Source organism: Mauremys reevesii, linkage group 6, assembly GCF_016161935.1.
Source record: "Mauremys reevesii isolate NIE-2019 linkage group 6, ASM1616193v1, whole genome shotgun sequence".
Classification (NCBI taxonomy): Eukaryota; Metazoa; Chordata; order Testudines; family Geoemydidae; genus Mauremys; species Mauremys reevesii.
In genome coordinates, this window is record NC_052628.1 from 79891692 (window position 1) to 79916263 (window position 24572).

At 43.0% G+C, this 24572-nt stretch overlaps 1 long non-coding RNA gene across 1 annotated transcript in view; it reads right to left on the reverse strand.

The window, feature by feature from the left end:
• Positions 1–24198, reverse strand: part of LOC120408770 — a 135146-nt gene extending 110948 nt beyond the window's left edge. The window contains exons 1-3 of the long non-coding RNA XR_005600955.1: positions 24063–24198; positions 20978–21149; positions 19328–19440 (exon numbers count right to left, since the gene is read on the reverse strand). This is a non-coding gene — a long non-coding RNA (uncharacterized LOC120408770). The remainder of the gene's footprint in view (positions 1–19327; positions 19441–20977; positions 21150–24062) is intronic.
• Between the last annotated feature and the right edge of the window lie 374 nt (positions 24199–24572).

The window sequence follows — 24572 nt, forward strand, 5'->3', positions numbered from 1 at the left end:
AAAGACTTGCGATAAGCCTGTGGCATAAGACAACAGGATCACTCTGTCCAACACAGCCAAGCAGCATGCTAGACTCACAATTATATAACACTCTTCTCCTTGCTGCCGCGTTCCCAGTATGAGGTAGATATGCAGTCATTTCATATATATAAACCCATCTTCCTATTCACCATATCAAATTCCCAGCTCTGACATAAGACCCTGAATGCTGTAACAACTGCAGTTTCATGTAAATCTTACATCAGTAATTTTCAAGTATATTTTTTTCATTTATTCTGCAGTGGTTAATTGTTACATCTGACGTCCTGCTCTCCCTCTCCTGCTGTGAGATGTTCCAGAAATCCATTTTTAAACAACCAGTCCCTCATTAGAAGCCTGGTGGAATACTAGTTGAGAAAGTGCTGCTCGCTGATTGGGTCATTTGCATTTTTTGCAATAACTTATTAAAATGTTTCATGAAGACAAATGAGACAGGGAACAAACAACATTACATGTGCAGAAGACGTATGGCATTATTACACTGAACACTCTCTTCTCCTCTGAGAAAGAAAAATGTCAAGGATATCTGATACTGAATTCACTGGGCAAAATCCACTATGTGTAAGTTATACTTCTCTGCCCTTATGAGGCTCCTGCTTCCATGGGAGAAATCACCCTGAGAAACGGTGGTCAGTTTTTCCATTGCCATCCTCTGTGGAGCTCCCTTGAGTGAGGCTCTGCAGCAGGAACTCCTGCTAAGAGGAGCTGAATGGTCATGCTTGGCTGCCATGATCATGCCCACTTTTGGGGCTGTACTGGTGCTATGGTACAAAAGGAAGCTGCATCAGCTTTTCACCACTGTAACCTCACCTACAGGTTACAAATTTCTGTGAGGCCCTCTGCCAGTCTCAATATGTAACTTTGGGAAACCATTTTTAGTAGAGAGACATGACTATATCTAGATCCTCAGATATTCCTATCCACCTGCAAAAGATACAGCCTGCCAGGATAACAACCCCTGAGGCTTAATTTGCAGAACCCTCTGGAAAAGCAGAGCAAATGTCTTTGCAAGAGAAACAACACCACAACACACATGGCTCAATCCAAAACTACCTTATGCAGAGAGCTAGCAAGAACATGTGGGCTCCTATATTCTTGAAAGAGCTGTTAAATCTTGCTTCACGTGCAGTAATGGCAGAAACTATTATGTTATCATCTGGGGATGTCAAACTCATTAGAATTAAAAGATCAAAAATGTGCAAAGGATGTACCTTCCTAAAATTAACATTCTTTTAATATGTACCAACAGCATATTCACCTCTTTACTCATGGTGATGCCACAAATGCAGGACCATATTCGTATACCAGCAGTCTGTTTCTTGATGTAAATTTCTAAACGCTAAACTCATGTTTACAAAAAGCGCTGCAGGGCAGTCAAACAGCATCCACCCCAGCACTTGAAGTTCTTTTTGCATGACACCTGACAAAGGAAAGGCACTTTTCCTGACTTTGTCTCTTTCAGATGGAACTTCCAATCACTTTGAAATTCATTTATTTTCTATCACTGAAAGTGAAAAGACATAATGATAGTCTGTTTCTTCTTGGTACTCATGGGTGTCATGTAGGCAGCTCTTGTCCTCACTGAGTAGAGAGGAGTGCTTTAGAGATTGGGTAGAATCCAGATCTAGACTTGAAAATGAACACAAGCTTTACCAAGGCATGCAGACCCAGTTTTCCAGTCTGGATGCTCCTTACTGAGATTGAACATCGCTGTTTGTGCCAAGTTCAGAACTGGACTTGGCTACTGGCCACATCCAGTGCCCCACCCCGCCATTCTGCTCTCAGTTATACCAGTGTAACTAAGAAGCAATTCCACTGAAGTCAAAGCACTGTATAACAGGTGTAAACGAGATCAGGACCACTTCTTCTTTTTCCATGCACTACCTTGGCTTGCTATGGTATATCATTTTGTGTACTCTACTGTACTATCACATTAAACCATAACACACAATGAGGATATAGGTTAGATAGATACTCTATAGCTGGAACCTCTTTATTTGCACTGCCTGGTGCAAACCAAAACATGTCCAATTATGCAATATTTCTGATTAACAGAGGCTCAAAGAAGGGACACTGCACTGGGAAATTTTCATATTAATTTCATGAACTGCTTTAGAAATAGACATTGCACAAAACACTAACGTCAAGATTTTCAAAACAAGCTACTAAAGTTAAGCACCTACATCCATACTTAGGTGCCTAAATAAAAGTGGCCAGTTCTTCCAAGGTGTTGAGCACACACAACTCCCAGTGATTGGTCATCATGGCATTACTTAGGCAACTCCTCGCTCACTGAGAAAAAGACAGAGGCATGGGCAGAATCCTGAAGCTCCCTGTTTTGTTAGCAGAGAGTGAAGCTGAACTTTATTAAACTCTTTCCACTGCTCCGTCCATGTGGCTGAGTTGCTTCCAGCCTAACTCCCCACATTCTGTTTTCCTAGTGACCCATCAACAACGGTCCCTCCAGAGAACATGGGCCCTCTGACTCTAGTTCCACTGATCATGATACATCTTCCTTATTAAAAATAAATAATTGATACCCAGACCCCCTGTTACTGGGTGAACCACTCACCGCCAGACTGGCGCCTCCTCTGGTACTCTGAGGATTAGCTCAAGACCAACACCCCCCCAGTCCACAGTTTGCACACCATCTGCTCCCTGCCTATGGCTCCTCTCTCAGCTCCCAGAACTGCAGCTCCCAGAACTCCTCTTCCCAACTCAGCCCTCTGGCTAGGTTTTCAACTGTCTTCCCTCTTTCAGCGGTAGGTAACTCTGTCAAACAGTCCAGCCACTTCCACAGTGGCAAGTGGGGGGGAGCCAGGGCCACCCACTATTCCAGGCCCCAATCCAGGGACCCTGTAAATAGCAGCCTCCTGCTGCTCCTCTATAACCTCAGTCAATGCTGCTCTATTTCCCTGGGCCACTTTCCCATGACTCCAGGAACAACTTCACCCTTATCTCAGGGCCTCAGCTGCTCAGTCCCAGGGGCCAGCCACTTCTCCGTCCAAAGAGCTTATAGTTCTCTCAGTCCTCCAGGGACACAGTCCTTACTCCCTGGGCCCCCAGCAGCAACTCACTCTGCTCTGCCCTGCGGCTCTTTTTATATAGGCCTTCTGGGCTCTGATGGGCTGTTCTTCACAGCCCCTCTCCTATTGACTGCTTCCCACACAGCCTCCCCAGGGCTATATTAACCCCTTCTCTGCCAATGTGGGGCAGATTCCTCAGCACACTCCTATCCCATGTCCCTTTGAACAGATATTGCTAGCACATAGCAGAGTTGGAGACTTATCTTTACCACAGACTCAGCTGGTTACATAGTTTGGTCTCCTCCACAGGTGATCACAACAGGAGTGACCTCTCTCTGTCACAAATCTGAGTCTAGGAAACTCTTTCACTCTCTCTGGAGTCCCCTCCCTCCCTATGGATGGCTGTCTCTCCATTCTCTGATCATCTGTGTAGACTGTGTGTGGTATCTGCTGGCTTGTGTCTTCTGTTCCTGTGGATCACTTGTCTGTCTTTTCCACCTCATATGACCTGGGTGCCACCACATTCCTCATGACTCCTTTAGACCATTCCTTCTGGAGTTTCTCTAATGGCTGGATCTTCAAAGGAGTGCATGTCTCCATGGCCAGTAGGTCCTTGGTTGGACTGTCATACTCTAGTGCCTACATTCTCTGGTTGTTGGCCATCTCTTCTCAGCAGTGTCTCCATCCTTCTGTCTGCAACAGATCTCCCCTCATTCGTAGCAGGGTTTTGGTCCTTCATCTCAGTGCCTGCATGGAGCTGTTTTGGCATCCCTGTGATGGGATATATTCCTGTGTGCCAAAAATGCCAACAAGGGGTTTGAAACAAAAGAAATAACCTTGGTATAACAGTCTTAGCTGTTTTCATAGCTAGCTCCATTTTACCATTGCCCTGGGGTATGCTGAGGAGGTGAAGTGGTGGTCAAACTCTAATTTGCATGCAAATTCCTTGAATTTTTCCAATGCAAATTGAGATCTGTTGTCAGAGAACAAGATGTCTGGAATGCCATATCTCACAAAGTAGGGGTTTGGCTACACTTGCAGGTGTGCAGCGCTGGGAGTTACAGCTGTCTTCGTACAGCTGTGTAGGGAAAGCGCTGGAGTGTGGCCACACTGACAGCTACCAGCGCTGCAGTGTGGCCACATTTGCAGCATTTGCAGCGGTGTTGGAAGTGGTGCATTATGGGCAGCTATCCCAGCGTTCAAGTGGCTGCAACATGCTTTTCAAAAGAGGGGGGTGGGGTGGAGTGTGACAGGGAGCGTGGGGGAGAGAGAGAGTGTGGATTTTTGGAGTTGACACTGTGTCAGCTCCCTGCCTTGCAAGTTCCGATCCTTTCCTTTCTTTTAAATTTGCCCAAGGCGATATCAGTGCAACCCTCGGCTCCTCTCACCTCCTCGTTCATGCTCCCTGCCTTGCAAATTCTGACCACTTCCCCGACCCCTCATTCACTCTTAAATGCAAATAGCCTGCAGACCAGATAAGCAGCTGCTCTGACAGACTTCCTTCCCCCGCTCCCCCCCGCCATGCTGTTTCTCTCCTCAAGCAAACACTAGGCTGTGGACATTCATCCCCCTGCCTGCCTCATTCACAGCAAACAGTGGCTGTGTTTGTTTTTTAGATAAGCAGCTCTGGGAGCCCCGAGTTCACAACAAAACAAAGAGAGGCATCATAACAAAACAAAGAGAGTTTTTTAGTTAAAAGCATTATGGGAAAATTCCGGAGGTCAGTTACAGCGTAGTAAGATTAATCACTGTTTACACTGGCACTCCAGCGCTGCAGTCGTTATTCCCCAGGCAGACGTGGGGTACAGCCAGCGCTGTAGCCAGGAAGATACAGCGCTGTATGTGCCTTGCAAGTGTGGACGGTGAGTGCCTTGCAAGTTGCAGTGCTGTAAAGCCACCACCAGCGCTGCAACTCTCCAGTGTAGCCAAGCCCTAGGTCTATAATTTGCCAATCACTAACTTGCTTCTTGTGTCAAGCAGGACTGAGGACATCAACTTTCAAAACATCTGAGTAGAGTCCAGTGTAAGCAAGTATTACTACTTTGCCTTAAAGGTAAATAAGTCTGCTCCTACCTTTTCCCATGGCCTAGTTGGCAGCTCATGTGGTAACAGAGTTTCTTTCTGCTGATATTTATCATATGACTGGTGATGTCTCACCTTTCTATCAAGAAGCAGAGCTGAGTATTCATTCTCAGCCAGTAAACACACTCTCAAGCCTAACTAAGACAGTTGTCAATGCTCAGGTATGAGGCATGTGTATTTTTTCCTTATGTACTGTGGTGGGGATATCAGCCTTCTGTCCCCAAACTATGATTCCATCCTGTACACTCAACTCAGTTTTAAATTGAAAGTATGTTTCTATCCGATCAGTTCTTGGCTTTTGTCTTCTGGCCACCCTGCTACTACAAGTATCAGAGGGGTAGCTGTGTTAGTCTGGATCTGTAAAAGCAGCAAAGAATCCTGTGGCACCTTATAGACTAACAGACGTTTTGGAGCATGAGCTTTCGTGGGTGAATACCCACTTCGTCAGATGCATCTTGACAGCCTGTAGTTGGATGCCCTTTTCCATGGCCTCTTTGATTTCCATCAGCTTCACCATTGAAACTTGGAGATGCTGTAACATATTTCTTCATTCAGTGTCCTGATCCCTTTCTCCCAGCTTGCTGATTCTGAGCGTATATGCCTTTATCGGGGTATCAGCTAACACCAGGAATGGTCCTGAACAACATCTGATCTCTGCCTGGTGGCACTGGGGGTGCATCAACCTGAGCTGTAATCTCCGGAGAACTACGCAGGGGCTTTACCATGATTGTCTCTAGCGGTTTGTGATTGCATTGTGCTACTACTGGGTGGCCCTAGCTGTACTGATGGAATCACTGCACTCCAAATACCACAGTCAGAAGCTCTTTTTCTATTTGGGCATATCCCTGTTCTGTCTCTGACAGGGCTCTACTGGCATAAGTGACAGGCTGCTCCTTCAAAAGAACTGCACCCAATCCTTTCTCTGGTGTGTCACAATGGAGTATCAGTGGCTTCCTGCTTGATAATACTTCAGAACAGGGACATCCTCGTTTCAGCATGTCACATGCTTGTTGGGGGTACCTACCAAGTCCCACTCAGCGTCCTGCCTTGTGAATTGACATGTGGGTTCCACTACTGCAGCCAGATGTGGACAGAAAATGCATCATTCCTATGAAGTGCTGTACCCCTTTCCCATCCACTGGAGCTGGCATGCTTGACTGCCTTGACCTTGTTGGGAATCTGCTTTCAGTCCCTCTGCTGTGAGCAGATGTCCACTGTATGTCACCTCATCATGTTTGAATCACATTTTTTCTGGGTTGAGTTTAAGTTCTTGCCCCAATATCGCAGTAGAAAAGACTGTAGTTTTCTGTCATGGTCTTGTTCAGCTTCTGTATCATTGCTCCTTTTCTCTACGGTGAGGATGTCATCTGCAATTATTTTCAGTCCAGGCAGTCCTTCCAGCACTTGGGTGAGTCTTCTCTGAAACACCTCTGGTGCAAACTCTGGACTTCTGCCCATAGGCACATGTAGCCATCTACAGTGATCAACTGACGTTGCAAAGGTTGTCAGCATGCTAGCCTCTTTATTCCAGCTTATGGGCAAAACCTGTTCATCACATCACAGACAGTAAAGATTTTGGTTTTAGAAAGTTCTGGCAAGAGATCATGAATTGTTGGCTGTGGATAACAACATCTTTTCAATGCTCATTGCAATGGCTCTGGTTATACAGCTGCATAATTTGTCTGATGGCTTCTATACCACCACTGTACTGCTTACCAGGCTGTTCTGGCCTCTATGGGTACTACAGTCCCCCTGCTCTGCAGAATTTTTTGCTCCTTGTGTACTCAATTTCATAGTACCACTGGAATTTTCCTTTGGGGGTAAGCACACAGGTTTCACTGTGAGGTCAACGTCCATTCACAACTTTCCTTCAAAGCACCCATTGCCTTTGGGAAAACAAAATGCCAAAAAAAAAACCCCACACATTACCATATGCTCTAAAAATCATCTCCATAGTCAGTAGGACTGCCCATTTTGCTTCCTGAGCTGCAGCTATAAACTGCTGATGCTGCACCCTGATCAGATCCCTGGCTTGTATGGCTCTATTCCCACGAAGGGGCTGTGGTGCTTCCCCATCCACCACCACAAACTTCAGTTTCTGTTAATTTTTCAGGTTAGTTACAGTGAGGTCACATTTTCCTACCACTGCATTACGCTCTTACTGAACACATTTAGATCGGACCTGCTCGTTGTAATGGGTATATTTGAGTCCCAATCACCCTGAGAAATCACATTGCAGGAGTCCCACTATCCAGCTGAAATTGGAGAGGCATTTCCATACTAACACTGTTGCATGCATGGAGATTGGTGTTGCCCCCTGTTGCTTGCCAGTGCTGACAGCCTGAACATAATAAGTTCAAGGAGAGCATCATGGCTATCTGATGTGCCCTCCCCCTCTTGTATAAGTCTGAGTTAATTTTTCTGGGGCCAATCTCTGCTCTTGCACACACTAAAATGCTTCTACTTACCACACTTCTTGCAACGCTGTCCGAGTGCGGGGGCATTTCCCATCAACCACTCATGCTATCTCCCAAAATAAATATATATCATTATGGGAATGGAACCCTGGCCACCTGCTGTCCTTTGCCGTTGTCTCACTTCATGTATTTCATGGGACATTGTGTTGCCTAGAGCTGTCATCCTTTCTAAGCATCTATCTAATGTGAGATTGCGTTCCCGAAGCAGCCACAGTGCAGATGGGGATCCCAAGTGCCGCAGACTATCCTGTCCCAAATTAGTGAATCTGTCAAGACCCCAAAATTGCATGTAGTAGCCAGTGTGCTTAAAGCAGTACCATAGGGGTCTATCACCAGCCCTCTGAATTGGTCTCTAGTAGCAAACCTGTGTCATTCCACTGCCCTTAGGCTTGGGGCAGCAGTGAGTTATAGAGTGGTGCCAATCTCTCTGCCTTGTTCCCCAATAAGGCAAAGTAACAGCTACTACTGTCCTCCTGCATGGCCAGGTCTGAATACAGCTCAAACTCCTCCTTCCACCAGTCCATCACTGGCTATGTTTGTGTCTGCAAAATCCAGGGCTTTTGGGGGCTCCACCTCCAGACTGAGTTCCATGGCTCATAGTACCAGCTGCTGCGCTGCAGAGAACTCCCAGTTCAAACACTGCCACCATGTTTCATTTGCAGAGGGAAGCTGAATGCAGGTTAAGTTGAACAAGTGGTACCATGTGGCTGAGTTGCTTCCAGTCTAGTTCTCCACTGTTCCTCCAGGGAACCCGGGCCTTCTGTCCCCAATTTCACTGATCATGGTATATTCCCAATATCTCAAAAATTAGACTGTTCTTGAGGTAACCAAGTCTGAAAATTATCAGAAAGTAGGTTTGACACATTAATCATCCAAGAGCAGGGAAGCCGCATAGAGTGAACAGAGCCACACTAAGGGTAAGTTGTGCTTGCAAACATCTATTTCTACCTGTTAAATTACAGTGAATTAGATCCAAACAAGACCAGACTAAGTGCCCTGTCAACTCATTTTTTAGAGTAATAAAATACATTGCATGGAATCGATTCCTTCACATTTTCCCCAATTAAGCAGTTGAGTTGTTTATCAGGGTTCCAGTTAAGTCTCTTTCCCCATCCTACCCCCATTCTCCCTACTATATTGTTTGTGCATGCTCGGATAGTTGCATGATTTGATATCTCAAACTATATTTGAAACCCCAGCTAAAGTACATGGATAAGTCATAGTGAAAAAGTTGGATGCGGGGCAAATGATAATTAGGACACCAATTTCAAGTAATGTAGTGAAATTTCTTTTTTACAGATTGACCAGACTTTACGATTATTTATTTTTCTTGCTGTTTTTCTCCTCTTTATTTGTGTGTCTTCTGCATCAGCATGTACAACATTATCTTCCAAACAATTCCTATAATTATGTCACTGCTAAATCATTCTGCCTAGTGAATTCCTATTGAGACTGGTGTTTAGTGAGTCACTGTAATATTGTGCCTTAAGGTAATTTGACATCATTTTTCCAGATTGTTTACTTAGTATTCATGTGGAGATGGGAAGCAAGTGAATAGGAAGACTACCTCCCTATTAATTAACCTTCAAAATCTTCCTTTGAAGTATGTAAATATTATTACCATTTTTTAAATAGGTGAACTAAAATTAAGCGATTTGCAAAAGGTCATTGAGCAAGTCAATGGTAAAGTGGGACTAGAACCCTGGGAACACAAACCACAAACCTAGCTCTTAGTAGTTTATTTATTCATAGTAGTATTAATTATTATTATTATTGTAGCACCCAGAGACCCAGTCCAGGATTGAGGCCCTACTATGCTAGGCTTTGTATAAACCCTTAGCAAAAGACAGTCCCTGCGCCCAAAGAGTTTACAGTTTAGCTAGACAAGAGAGACCAGGGGTAGGAGAAAGGAAGTATTATTCTGATTTTGCAAATGAACTGAACACAGAGAAATTAAAGTGGAATTTTCAAAAATATTCAGCATTGGCCTAACTGTACTCCCTATTGAAGTCAATGGTAAAATCCCCTCTGATTTTAATGAAAGCAGAGTTAGACCAATGTGGAGACTTTCTGAAAATCCTACACTCAGGGTAGGTCTACACTGCAATTAAACACCCCCAGCTGGCGCACATCAGTTGACTTGGGCTCACAGGGCTCAGGCTGCAAAATTGCATTGCAGACATCCAGGCTCAGGCTGGCACCTCAGCTTTGGGACCCCTCAAGGTGAGAGAGATCTAGGGCTATCATGAGCGGCTGGTGCCTAATTGCAGTGTAGACATACCTGAAGTGATTTTCCTAAAGTTTCACAGAGAGTCAGTGGCAGAACTAGGAACTAAACTTAGCTCTTCTGAGTCCCAGTCCAGATCTTTTCTTTAACCACTAGGTCATCCTTCCAGTCCCCTGCTCTAATCACTAGACAATACTCCTTCCACTTTGCCTTTTCTTTTATCCATGCCTCTAGCTACATCTTTTTTTAATTTAACGTGTACTAGTTTCAGTACTAAAAGGCAACACTTGGTAGAACACAAACTAAAATGCACTTTGCTATCTCAGTAAAACACAGTGTTTCAGCTACCCTAGTGACAGGAGTAACAAGTGTTGCAAAGCAAAAGAAAATTAGAGACTAGGAAGACAGTATCAACTCCAACAATATTAGCACACAGTTAAAGCTTCATTTCCACTCTCAGTAACTGCAGAGTTATTTGGGATCTTCAACATTTCCTGGAATTCTTGAAAGGGCTGTTTGCAAACAATTCTGTCTCTTGTTTTCATCTGAACACCAACCTTGTTTATTCAGCCAAGATATTGTAGTTTTCATTTAAAACAAAAACTGTAAAAGCTGTGAATGTATTCACAAACCTAATGTTTCTGATAAAAATCTTCTTTGTAAGGGAACCATTTTTGTAGATCTTTGAAATGAAAGTAAAAACCCACACACATTTGATGATAGTGATCAATGGGCTCTTCTCTTGCATAAACATACAAATTGCTGTAGGTCACTATGATGGAATGAACAGAAACTAGGTCATTAACATGTGCCCAGATTAATGCAAGATCAATATGCATTTTGTTTCTACAATAATCTACCCTTGACTCACAATGCTGGAGAAGCAGTTGAACATATTAGCCATCAGTTCAGCTTTTCAGATCACTGTGTAAATAACACTAGGATTTGGGGGAGTTGGAGACCATTTACTGATACAAACAAACTTCTATAGGAGGATTTATGGCTGCCATCCAGATCTTCATACCTTCTAATACTGATATCAAACAAGTGTGTATCCACAGCAGTTGACAAGTATACAGATATAACCAACCTCTTGTTTCCAGATAGATTTTATGACAATATTAATATTTGTGGTTCTGCAATAATATTGTTATTTCATTTGATAATTTATTCCAAATGCACTTTAGTATAGCTCTAACTTTATAAATAACTATAGTATCACTGCTATTAATACCTGATTGTGTATTATTTCATTATAACAGTGGCATAATGAATAGCAAATAGTGAAGTGCTATATTTTTATATCGTTATATTTTGTCATAGTGTTATATTATCGTCTTTTGGTCCTTTCATGATTTGACATTTTCAGTGCCTACTGCCAGTCATTCACAGCCTTTTCCACACCATGACTCCATGTTATACCAGCAGGGCCAGCGCAACCCTTTAGGCGACCTAGGCGGTCGCCTAGGGCACTAACATTTGGAAGGCGGTGGCTGCCCCGGTCGTTGGCGGTATTTTGGGGGCAGGACTGTCCGCCACCTCTGTAGGAGGCGCCATTTCAGGGGTGGGAACTTCCGCCACCTAGGGCACCAAAAAAGCTGGCGGCGCTCCTGTATTCCAGAAGAGTTTTGGGAGGCCCCACCTGGAATTTTCAGAATCTGCTTGCTTCTAGCCTTAAAGAGAAGGCGTCACCTGAAACTTGTCCCTGACCCCTATACCAGAAACCTACACATTAGTCATTCCACAATCTCCTCACAGATTAGTAAAACTGAAAATATGGAGTAGTAAGCAAGTCATCAAAGTTCACAATACCATGAAGATCAGCTGTATCACTGCAAAGCCCCAGTATTATTTCATGGTAATATTCTCATGAGGAGAAAGACTGGAATGACAAGAGGGACTGACAAAACTAATCTGACCCCTTGAGTAAAGTATGCCAAAGCCACACAGTGTACTCACTGAGGAGGAGTTGAGTTGCAGTCACTTCCTCCAGGTTTGAATTTGGGCCTTAGCTGGATGCTGTCCTTGGAATCCCTGCAGGACTTTCACCTTAACAGACCTCTTTTTGAACAGCCACTTCCCTATTTCCTCCTGCTACCACCCTTTCAACACAAAAGTTACCCTTGCACACTCACAAAATAATCAAACCAATGTAAATTAGATCACTCACGTCTTCTTTGAATTATGTCCAAAAAAACTTGCAAACACCCATGCCTATAGTCCCCAGCTAACCTCTTTTCCAGATGGTCTCACCTCCTTTTGACGTTATAGTTCCCCTCCCCACTCAGTAAGGTTGTGTGAAGCACTGACCAGCCAATCTTGTCAACTAATTTAAGACTCCTCCTCCTTTCCACATATGCAAGGTTCTGTAAGAGCAGCAATGGCTCTGCACTTGTGCTAATGAAGTTGTAGGATAGGCATAAATGCTCTTTGGAGCCAAGGAGTCTATAGGCAAACACTGGGCTTCAGTACACTTCAAACTATAACATGGCCAGATTGTGCCCCATTACTCCTATTAGTGAGCAGTTACTGACATGCATCCCTATTCAGGAATGCACTTAAACATGCCCTCAAGCATTTTTCTGAAGAATGATGCATCTAAGCTGGCCTAAAAGTGTTTTTCTGAATGAAGGCCTCATTGATTTCAGTGACAGTACTTAGGTGAGTAACTACTCACCAGTGGAACTAAGGGGTCCCAATCTTTTTCCAATCAAAGTTTCATCTTTTTGTTTGCCTAGTTCTCCCCTCCATCTATGTCCCAAAGGATTGCTAAAAGCACTTCTCATATCTTTCAGTACTGCTGAGCACCACCAATCCCTACTGTATCCTGTACCCTGGTGGCTGCTTACTGAGCACACGCTCATGGACAGGGGTAGCTTTGCAGGCACCCTACCTCTGTTAAGGGCTCCTTAGCACACCACAGTTTCTCTTAAGCTTAACAGCATCCCGCCCCCCCCCGTAGCCCACCGTGCTGATTTAATAATAGATAAGATACAGATAGGCCTCAGAATCCTTAATAACAAAAGGTTCAAACAATTCTCACAGTCCACAAAATAAAGCCCATCACCATAACACAGAAGTTCATACTCAGCCCTGGGTCTTCTGCCAGGCATAGAGCACTTCCTCTGTCCCAGTCTGCTCCACCCAAAGCCCCTTCATGGCCAGAACTCTGCCTTGACTGCCTTCTCCTTCAGGGCCTGCCCTGTTATGAAAGAAAAGGCAGGTTTTATAATGCCCTCCTTCAGAGCGCTCCTCCTGATTGACTGTAAGAGCAGGGAGACCTGCCCCCCTCTACACTCTAGGGCTCCTGATCCTTGGCCCTTAAAGGAACAGTGCCCTGGGGTTTTCCCCCGTCCAACTCCTAATTTCCCATTACCACTTTCTGTCTTCTGCTACCAGGACATTTCCTGGGCCTTCGTTCAATCCAACTCCCTGAAATGGAGTCTTCTGGCCCCCTCTAGTTTTAAAGAGCCACTATACCCCATTGCACAAATAACAGAAGCATCTGAACCTCAACACCTCTGAAAATCAGGCCACTTTTATTTTGACGCCTAAATATGGATTTAGGTGCTTCACTATAGGCATCCAAATTTGAAAAATTTGGCTCGAAAGCCTTAGAACACATACAAAGATGCAGATTTGACAGGAGCATCTGTGCATCCTCCAAAGGAGAAGTTATATCATGCTGTGTTGTTGTCCACAGCTGAAGGGCCTGGTCTGCAGATCTACCCATGTCAATGCTACCATTTACTCACATGAGTAAGAACTGACGGCTCAAGCCCTATGACTCTCTAGACACACTGTATGGGACAGATTCACTCACATACCATACCCTTGCTCTGGTGGCAGAAAGGGGACAGAATCCCTTCCCCCCCCCCCCATTTCCCTTGCTGGGGATTTCTCCCAGCATGGGAGAAAATCCCTGCAGGCATACAGCTGGCTCCTATGCCACCCTCCTCACAGCCTGTGGCACAGGGTATATATATATTAGGAACAGGGAGGAGGCATAGCCAGAGCATTCTGCTGTCGGATATCTTCCCATGGTGCACCTGGGGCACCATTGTCAGCTGCTGCATATTAGAGCAGACCACTCTAATCTGCATACAGCCCACGGCTGACAGAGAATCAGGGATCAGTAACTAACTCCTTGAAATCCCTCCCCTTCCCCCACGCCATATCCTTTGCTGCACCAAGAAGGAACTCAGGATAACAGAGAACCCAGATCTATACATTTCAGCAGAAAGTATATTAAAATACATATTTTTGCAATAGACCAGTGGCTCTGTGGAAGAAAATATGCTAATTGTTATAAATTTGCATGAGAGTGTCTTGGTCTAAGTCAACATCTGCTCTAACTTACACACCACTTAAGTAAATGGAGCTGCATAGGTGTTATCGAGAGTAGAATGTGACCCGTTTTATAAACTACCATAAAAAAGAACAAAAGAAAGAGGTACAATTTATCCTCTGAAATGACTGAGTCAATAAGGTACAAAACAACATGAGTAAGGCTGGCAGAATCAGGCCCCCAAAGTCTTTCACCCAAAGATCTCCAAGTGCTCCCCATCAATTAATGATTTAAATCTCACAGTTCTCCCCTGGACTAGATATAAATTATCCCCATTGATTTAAATGTATCTACTGGAAGAGTAAGGTGTGACTTGTAAGTAAAGGTGGTTGAATCAGACCCTGTATATAACTACAATATATGATAGATAGCATTAGGTTATGCTTTGAGCTCTCAGCAGTAGTTTGGTGAGTTAAGCACAGTCCTAATCTTTAAATTTCCTTCCTTTGAATATGTTGGGCAACACCATTCATTTTTACAAACACAGCACTTCGGTGGTTTAGTAATACAAGTCCTGAAGAGGAAGTTTATTATGACTCTGCTTACTGTATGCAGGCTGGGGAGGGAAATTCCTTTTTGCTGTGGATCTGCACATACACAATTCCCCAAGGCAGCAGCGGCTAGACCAGACTTCCCTTCATTTTCCACTGCAAAGCAATGTTTTTTTCTGTTGGCCAAACCATGTTTACTGATGTGTAAAATCAAGAAGTCCCACCTCACTTGCCCCTGAACACAGAATCAAAGCGGCCAAGTCAAATTTCATGAGCAGGGCTAGCTGCCAGCAAGCAGCTTGGAGCCACTAGATTATGCAGAGAACGGCTAGAACTGGATGGGTGCCAAAAATGTCCTTTATACAAATTAGCTGGAAAAGAACAAGTGCTTCATCTCACTGACATTTTTCTAATAGCTGAAAGATGTCTAATGTTCATTTTCTCTTGCAGCTGCTTTCCTTTATAGGAATATCATATTTTCCCCGCTGCTTACTGATCTGACCCAACTAAAAGCTGCTGCTGCTATCTATCTGCCATCTATAAGCATAATTCATTGTTCTGAAGCTCAGTGCGAGTGGTTGAGCCCTTCACAGAACAGCACTATGCAGGCGAAGAAAAGCTACATCTTTCTCCAGTTTAAAAACCCTGTAAAACTATTCTAAAGAATGTAATTAAATATAGAGCTTGTGAAAAGAAAGGGATTAATAGCATTATTAGGAGCCGGACAGACTGTGTACAGATGCTTCATGCAATAGTACCATTGGGCTTCTACACTGGCAATATCTTGGGCTATTTCAGCTGTGGTTGCAGACTGTCTTTGCCACTCTAGATCCTGCGGTCCCTGAGTAACCAAAGCACGGGCTGCGGACTTCTACAGTGAGGCCTATGGCTGCCCACATTACGAATATAAACGTGCGGTCAGGGAGACTGCAGAACCCAGTACGCCATGCCCCTGTGTTGGGAAGGTGCAATCTGACCATCCTGTAGACTTGCAAAGCACCTTTTCACTCGGATCTCAAAGCACTTTTCAGACATTAATTAAAGATTCAACATGCAGTATTAAGGTAGGAAGAGATAGTGAGCCTGATTCTCCAGTAAGTCGGAGCCCTTTTGTACTTTGTGGACAGGGATCTGTGCTGGGAAAGAATTTGCCTGCCTGAGGCAGAATCTCCCTAGCTCTATTCCTGGGTGATGCAGCTCCATAGCACCCCATACTCAGGGCCAGTGGCTATGAACCCTATATAGATTTATGTTTTCTTCTGAACTCCTAGGGTCAATGCATACCTCCTGTAGTCCCTACAAAGGTAATTTACCACCAAAACGGGCCCCAATACTCCCATGCATGAAAAGCTGCTGCCTTTTTCCATCGCTGCAACCTGGCTTTCGGCATCCCAGCAGGGTTTAGGCTAACTGAAGCCAGCTTCATTATATTGCCATCCTGCCTGTGTCCCAGATTTAGTCTGCAAATCATCAGGAGACGATAAGGAACTGTAGCTGGATGGCACCTTTTGCTCCACCCACCAGGGACAGAATTATTCACCCAGTCATGGCACCTCTTTCATTAGTATTGTGCAAAAAAAAACAAACAAAAAAAAGTTCCTGATTTGTTTTCTGTAGACGGTGTCAGTTTTAGCGTTGCAGAAGAGAACTGTAAGTGAAACAGCTTGTGGTTTTCATAACTTTTTTTCTGTTTCCTTGATTGGTTTTTCTCTTTACTTCATTGTAAGAAGGTATTAATTCCCACAGCTCTTACCGCCCTCTTTGCATATGTCTGCGCTGCTGCTGAAAGTGACTCTCCCAGCCTGGATTGACAGATTTATGTAGCCAAGGCTCCCACTAGCATGCTAAAAATAGCTGTGTAGACCTTGCAGCTTGGACTGGAGCTCAGGCTCTCAAGCCTGAAGGGGTGGGTGAGTCGGAGAGCATGAGCTCCAGCATGAGTCTCAAGCTCAAGGCAACATCTAGGCAGCAATTTTATTGCACTAGCGCGAGCCCTGCTAGCATAAGTGTGTGGACTCAGCCTGGGAGTGTAGACATACTCATTGGGCCTGATTCTCCTCTTACACCACTTTTATACTGAGGTAAATATACAGAAATTACTCATGAATTGAACTAGTGTAAGTGAGAGAAGAACCAGGCTCCTAGGGTAGATTATTAAGTGTATTTACGCTGCAAAGAAAAATGCACTGCACTGAGTCTCAGAGCCTGGGTCAACTGGGGCTCCTGAGCTCATGCTGCAGGGCTAAAAATAACAGTGTAGATGTTTGGGGTCAGGATGGCGCCTGGGCTGTGAGACCCTCTCCCCTCACAAGGTTTCACAGCCTGGGCATCAGCCTGAGCCTTAATATCTACAGTTATTTTTATTTTGGAAATTAATATAAACTCTCAGAGTTCTTTCATACAGAAAAACAGACTCTAAATACAAATCTATAGTGTGGCATTGTTTCCATTATAAAACTTTGCATGCAAAGTGAAATCTTAGTTAAAAATGCAAATCTTAAGTGAGCTTTACCAATTGACAAGGTCCTGCAAACTTTTGCTTCCCAGCTGAGTCACCTTCATCTCTTTTTTTATGCAGCAACCTCCTGCCATCAAACTCTGCTAAGGTTATTTTGCAGAGCTGTCAACTCTTCTGAATAAGCTCCCCACATGAGAGGGGAATTTATTCTTGTGGTTATTCAGTAGATATTTTGCCTGTTTTGGTTAAGCGCCTCTGTAAGTTTTTTCTTTTAAGTTTGAGGCTTTTTCATGAGGTGGGTTAGAAAATGTAACTCTTTGCTTTTAACTTCATTTCTCTGGTCTGTGATAAAAGGAAATCTGGAATCTTTTCTAACTAGTTTTCTTGCAATTTAGAAGAGGGATTGTTTGAGAAATAGAGAACATCAAAGCCAAGAGGAAGTTAACTCAGGTGTATCCCTGGCAGATTTTCTTAAACGTGGAAATTCCACGCTGTGCTACCAGTTGGAAATAATGTTCAGTTTCCCTACGGCTTCCTTAAAAATGAATAAAATGAAACTATTTAGTTGTGGAAAGGTTTGTCATGTAGTTAAACTGAGGTTTAAGTTAAAAGCTGAAGAAATCAGAATACGTTCAGGAGCCAAATGAGCTGCAGATGCTCAGATTTGTCAGCTAATTATCCTCCAAAAAGCAACGTAGTGTGCAATACCTTGGAAAGAAAACTTGGAACAAATATACAGAATGTCATAAAGCCCCACAGAAATTGCTATGTTACTGTGCTTGCAGTTTTTGCTCACATATATTTGCATTTTTGTACACCTAAGAGATTTATCCCAGTTTCTTTAATACTGAGATATGCTTCTGAGTACACAGCATTATTTACATAGCTGCTTTTCAAAGCAAAGGCTTTAGCAAGGGCGCTCAAACTTTGATCAAGTTTAGGCCACATTTTCCCCTCTTAAATTGTTGTGCAACATTGCTGTGTGTTGATAAGAGACGGCTGAATTATTCCTTGCAAATTTAGCTCCTTATTTTTTCATTTCAAAATCACTCACAAACTACTGATCATTTCTGCGAGTATTTTATTTCTTTGTAAGTTATATGAACAAATGTAAGCCTGTGGCTTATTTGAGAAATGTTGTCTTTGAGTATTCCTGCTGTGTGATTGGTTACACACGTTTCTGCTCTTGGATGGAATGACTGACATTTTTTAAGCAGGAAGATAATGAACAGTGAGTAATGGACATCTATTGTGAATTATCACACAAATAATCATTCAGCCTGAAATCAGTGACCATTTTAGATTTTCTCCTTCTAGAACTCTCAAACATCTACTAATATGTCCCCCCTGAGGTCAGAGCGAGCTAAACTTGCTGCATATTTGGGAATCACTTTTTGTATGTTCCAACCAATCATAGTATTGGGGACCAGTTTCCTTTTCCTGACTTGCAGCATAGTGCATTTAAGAGGTAGAAGATTAATCCCTATACTCTATGGCCCCAATTCTTCATTCTGGCTCAGGAGCAGTTGGTGCAAATCTGGGGACAGTGAAGATGGCTTGAAGCCACCTATATGTCCCCTTCTGATCTTATCGTGACACTAGTCCTGTGCCTGGAACAATTCAGAGCAACCTAAAAGCTGCACTAATATATGCCATCTGACTATAGCCTCTATGGACTGTTATGGCAGCTGGGGATTAGTTGAGCACAAGGACAGCCTGGCTGTCCCCCTTTTCTCGGGTCCCCGCCTCATGCCCACATTCAGGAAGGGATAATAATGGAGCCAGAACAACAGCTCTACACTCCTGGAGGATTCCTCTTTGCAGGGGGGTCCTGCAGAAGCTAGTTAAGCTAAATTCAGGGCTGCTTTGTGTCAGTAGATCCCTGGCCCAGAATGCTCCCCATAGTGGACCTTCTCTGTAGAGGGGGAGGAAGGTCATGGCCACGCCTCCTCCTCAACACCTTACAATCCAGCTCTTAAGGGACATTTTTTAAAATGTACACAAATAATGGTGTGTACATGTGTGAGGGAGAAATAGTCAGAGTGTTGACTGCAGTGAAATACAGCTCCCCTGCTGTGTTCTGCCCTGTTTTAGATATATTTTGGGCTAAAAGGTGGCACACAGCCTCAAAGCTAACAGCTGAACAAACTTTAAAAACTATAAATTAACTAAAACACACAAAGAGAAAGGTCAGTAGGAAGTGCTTCCTCAGCACCGCGTGACAGGGTTCTCACTCTCCATATTAATGTTATCCATAGGAACTGCACTGGTCAGTCAGTTGAAGAAAAGCAGCTGGGAAGAAAGACAGAGGATGTGGTTACTGCTTGGAGGCTAGAATGAAAACAAACTTTTAAAAAAATGTTTCCTCCAAAGCCTTTTTCAGTCTATAAAACCTCTCCTTTAAGTGGGTTGTGTACACTGCAATCACTTACAACAGGAACTGCTATCTTTTAAAAAATTCTTTTTGGTCTCAGTTTTTCTCCGATTCATGCTTTTTTCCTTTCCTCCTGTTTACAGACATGCTAACATTTCTTTTTTATTTTTATTTTTTTTAACCACAACTTCACTTTGAGCATAGATTTTCACTGAGCTGTTCTCAATAACTCCAGGTCTTTTTCCGGAGTGGTTACAGTTAATTTGCAATGTGCATGAGTATTTCATAGTATTCCTTTCAATGTCCATTACATAGTGTTTTTAAACAATGAATTTCATCTGTCACTGCACTTTTTACCTCCTTTTGTGAGCACTAACAACAAGAAGTGCCAGAGACTCTATGAACTCCACTAGGGATTTTGCTATTGAATTTACCTGGCTGGCATTCTGATACTATGGTGATTAGATAGCTAGTTAGATGCTCTAGTATTAGCCTTTTGAACATTGACCATTATGTGTATCTGTTAGGAGGCATGAGCTCAGTCTTGCTCCTTGCTGGGCTAGTCTATATCTCTTCACTCAATGGTTAAAGGGCCCTGTGCATTAGCAAAATGTGCTATATGGAGAATCTATACCCATCATGGTGTGTAAAAGCTAGGGGAGAGTCATCATCCTTCTGGATGGAGTCTCCATCAAAGCCTCCCTGATAGAGGTAGAATTCCCACATGGCTGAAATATGGTGAGAGTTGGTCTCTGCTCCAGAAGCACTCTCTTCATATTAATAGTGAATAACATGAAGGAGATTTCCTTGAATAACTTTTTGCACAGGGGAAAAATTATGGGAAAAATACCGGGAAAAATGCTACAATAGAATTCAGAAAAATGCTTTGTAGCTTATTATGGTTTTGGTCAAAAGCTTTTAACCAGTTATGAATAAGGCCCCCTACCGGAGACTGGTCTAATACATTAATTACATTTTTTTTAAATTAACTATGTAGCTACCAACAAACAAATTAAATTATGCTTTTTAAAAAAAAATAGAGGAACACAGTTTCTCTTATCTATTTGGAACCTGAAAACCATTGTTCAGTTTTTATTTCTATCTGGCTTTGACCGTATTATTTTGACTGCTGATAAAGATAAGTTAACTTTCCATCTTCACTAGATCAGGTTGATTGGACCTCCAGGCTTATTAATATAGAAATAACTACCTCTTACTAAACAACAACCAACTGGTGTGTACTGAGTACCACTTGGATGGTACTTTGGGATGCTCTGTGTCAGTGTTTCTCAACCTATGGCCCATGGAACATCAGTGAGCCAGAGTACCTTTATTGGGTGGTCTGCACAATGACATATTTTGAGAACCAAACCATATAGAGCTGGTTGGGTGCTGAAGTGGGATCTGACTCTTAAAAATTGTCTTCAGAGTGAAAAAAAAATCAAAGAGCATTACCATTAAGGACTCTTAAGAAGTTCAGTCCTTGTGGAAATATTATGTTTCATTCCATATGGGAATAGGAAGTTGTCCTGTTTCAGTCCACATGGGAGATAATGATCCATTTTATTGGGAGTTTCTTCCTTGACTTTACCCTTGAAAGAGGAACACTTGTTCACCTCCTTTATTTCTAACAGAAGAAACACAGAGGAAGTGGAATTTACTTTTAACTGCCTGGGTAGGGGTGACTGGATGACAATGACACAGCTAAACAAGCATATATTCCAAAGTAAGTTTTAACATATCTATTAACTTGTTTCATTTGACTTGAATTTTTCCTGAAACAAAATCAGTCAAAAGAAGTTTGGATTATCCTGGGGACAAAATGAGGTCACGCCAAAATTTTATCACAATATAGCATTGGGTAAAATATTGCAGATACATCTTCATCGTGACTAAATGATGTGGTCCTAAAACACAGCACATTTATTTCTAAGTGTAATAAAAGAATGAAGTTGTAGAGTACAGAGTAAATAGTCATTAATCCTTTTATGATCTTTCTGTAAAAGGATTTACAATAAGGAGGATAAACCTCACAAACTATTGCTTGGATTTGCAGGTTTTACAAAACCAAACCAAAATTGGAGACATTTTCCTCCTGTCATTTACACCCATGGCCATGATTTTGCTAAGGGTGATTTACAAAAAAAATCTAGTTAAAGGGAAACTTGTGCTATATATAAGGAATGAAAGAACCACCTTCCTGAAAAGTCTGTATCCTGTATAGGGTCTCTTTACTGTATATAGGTTTGGGTTTTTTTATTAGGATATTTCGTCCTGCCTGCCCTCTGTTCCATTTCTCTCCCTATTTTTTATATTGGATGTTTTAACCCCATCTCCCCTTTGATCCTTTCCTCACAGTCTCTCCTAAATGTAACACAAATACTGTAAAGTTCAAGGCTGAGCTAAACTCTGAGCATATGGGGCCTGATTCAATACTACATGACTCAAATTTTATGCTGATATAACTCCATTGATTGATTGATTTATTATTATTATTTTGTTACACCAGCGATGCATGGTGTACCATATGAGACACAATCTGTACCGAAGGACTGTATAATCTAATCCTCAATCCTGAGAAAGGCACTTTGTTTAACCACATAAAGTGAATTTTGCCAGGCTGTGCATTTCCACAACATTCCTCACACACGTGACATTTAAAAACTGGTCGAAAGATATCTGCAAGGATCCTCCCTATTCCACTGAACAAAAGAAACCCCTGTAATTTTCTGTGGGAAATGGATTTGATTGATATATGCAGCCCAGGACACAAGGAAAATGTTCTCTAGCAATATTAATTAATGCAGATAGGACTGCTATGATTTCATTGTGTAGTGCACGTACCAGAAAGGTTGCTGAGGGTATTATCAAAGTCAGAGAGACCATGGATGGCAGGTTTATCCTCACACAGTCAGCCTTGTTAGCTGGCAATATGTTCATAGGAAATATTAATAATGCTAGTGATATACCGGTAGTTAAAACTCCCAGAGATGCACATTTCACTGTATGGTGTTATAAAAAGAATATTCATCATCTCAATAGCACTTTATGACATACCTATCCTCTGTATTTTCTTCCTATCCTTGAATATTGCCATTGCATTCTGATTTGACTGACACAAATGAGAAACTCCTGCTCTGCTGGCAAACTCCATGGGTGGAACATTCCATTCTCAGAAGCAAGCCAGTCAATGTGTTACACCATGTAGGAGTAACATGTTTGCCTATCAGCAAAGCATTTCCTACCTCTAGCTCAAGGTTTCCTGTGCAATGTCATGTGCCTTCTGTCAGACAGCAGGTTTCTGTGACAAAGGGCAAGTTGTAAAGGTTGAAGATGTAATAGGTAAACTCAGATCCATAGGGCAGAGGCCATCTGTGCTGTTCTACTCTGAGCTGCTGTTTAGGTGCACAGTTTGTTTCAGATTAGATTGGAAAGTTAAGTTTCTTTCTTCAAGGGCATGACCACGCTGCAGCTGGGAGCCGGCTTCGCAATACAGGGAGACAGACATGAACTAGCTCTGCTTCTCAGCTAGCATATTAAACACAGTAACATACCCAGGGGCAGCACAGACAGCACTCTGGGCTAGCCTCCCAAGTACGTATCCGGGGATCTGGGCAGGTTTATATGCAGATGGCTAGCCCAAGCTGCCACACGTGCTACCTCCGGCTACACAGCTATTTTTAGTGCACTAGCTCACACAGCGCTAACACGTCTGTCTCCTCACCCTGAGAAGCACTCTCCTAGCTGCAGTGTAGATATACCATAAGGGCTACATTATGCGGTGGACTGTGCACCCCCATAAGGGATTAGGGGGTATAAAACATTCTCTTACTACCACCTTACCTCTCTGGGTGGGCTACCCACACCTTATGTTCAGGTATATAGGAGTAAAGGACACTGCATGCCTGTTGACTTCCCCACACCAGCAGGTTGGCTGAGGGGAAATAGTTGGAGCATTGGCTCTGCCCCATAATGCACAGGTCATTGCAGCTAAGTCAGCACATCCAAAGCTGTGATTTACTGCTGACAAATTCCACCTCCATGCCAGGTGTTTCCTCTTCTGATCCTAGGAGCAAGGAGGCAGCAGGTGCTACAATTCCCTCCCTGTGCCACTCCTGGAGTGGAGCGCACATTGGCCTTTACTACAGGCTGGGTCCCACAGACACAATCTAACCCACAGTGTTACATTTATCACAGGCCAATGCCAGAAAGATAACAGGCCTTGGCTTCTTTCCCTAAAGATTTATAAACGAAGAGCTCAGTCCTGGCATGAGCTGAGGCTCTTCAGTTTCCACTAACTTCAGTGAGAATTGAGGACACTCAGTTGCCAAGACAGTTGTGCTTCTCTGGAACAAAGTAGATCAAAAATCCCAGAAAGAAGTATGTGAGAGCCGGGAACAAAGCATTCTCAGCTGAGGGAAGCTGGCTGCAAAATGAACTTTCAGAAGACCTTTCCATTCAGTAACATTTTTGTACCATAACATTAACAGTAACCACCCCCGTTCCCTCTCTTCCCCACTCCCTCCCAAAAAAAACCTACCTCCCAAGCAGAATTTTCTATAATCCAAAAAGGAAGAAGAGCCAGAGACTTCATGAAAGCCATTAGGCACTTTGGAATTGCCGTCAATCAGATTTATAAAAAGGCACTCAGATACTATGGTTGAAAGGCACTGGTAGAAAACCCTATGATGGATAGAAAGAGAGCGCCTTTAGGATAACTCGACACCTTTCAGAAATAAGCCTAAAAGCACATGACAAAACAGAGAGAATAAACAAGACAGAACAGGGGAGTGGCGGTTAGAGCTGGAATATTTCATGGAAGAGATGATGTTTTAGGAGGCTAATCTAGGAATATGGGGTAGTATATGAGAAGGCAGAGAGCTGTGGAGTAAAGGAGACAAAAGGGACAGTGATACAGCAAATCTGAGTGAAGCATTTGCAGTGGGAGTGCAAATACTCTTAAGGAAAAGTCCTATTAAATTTACCAGGGATACAAACAATAGGGCTTCACAAAGATTACTCTACAAAACTACTGAATTTAATAAAGAAT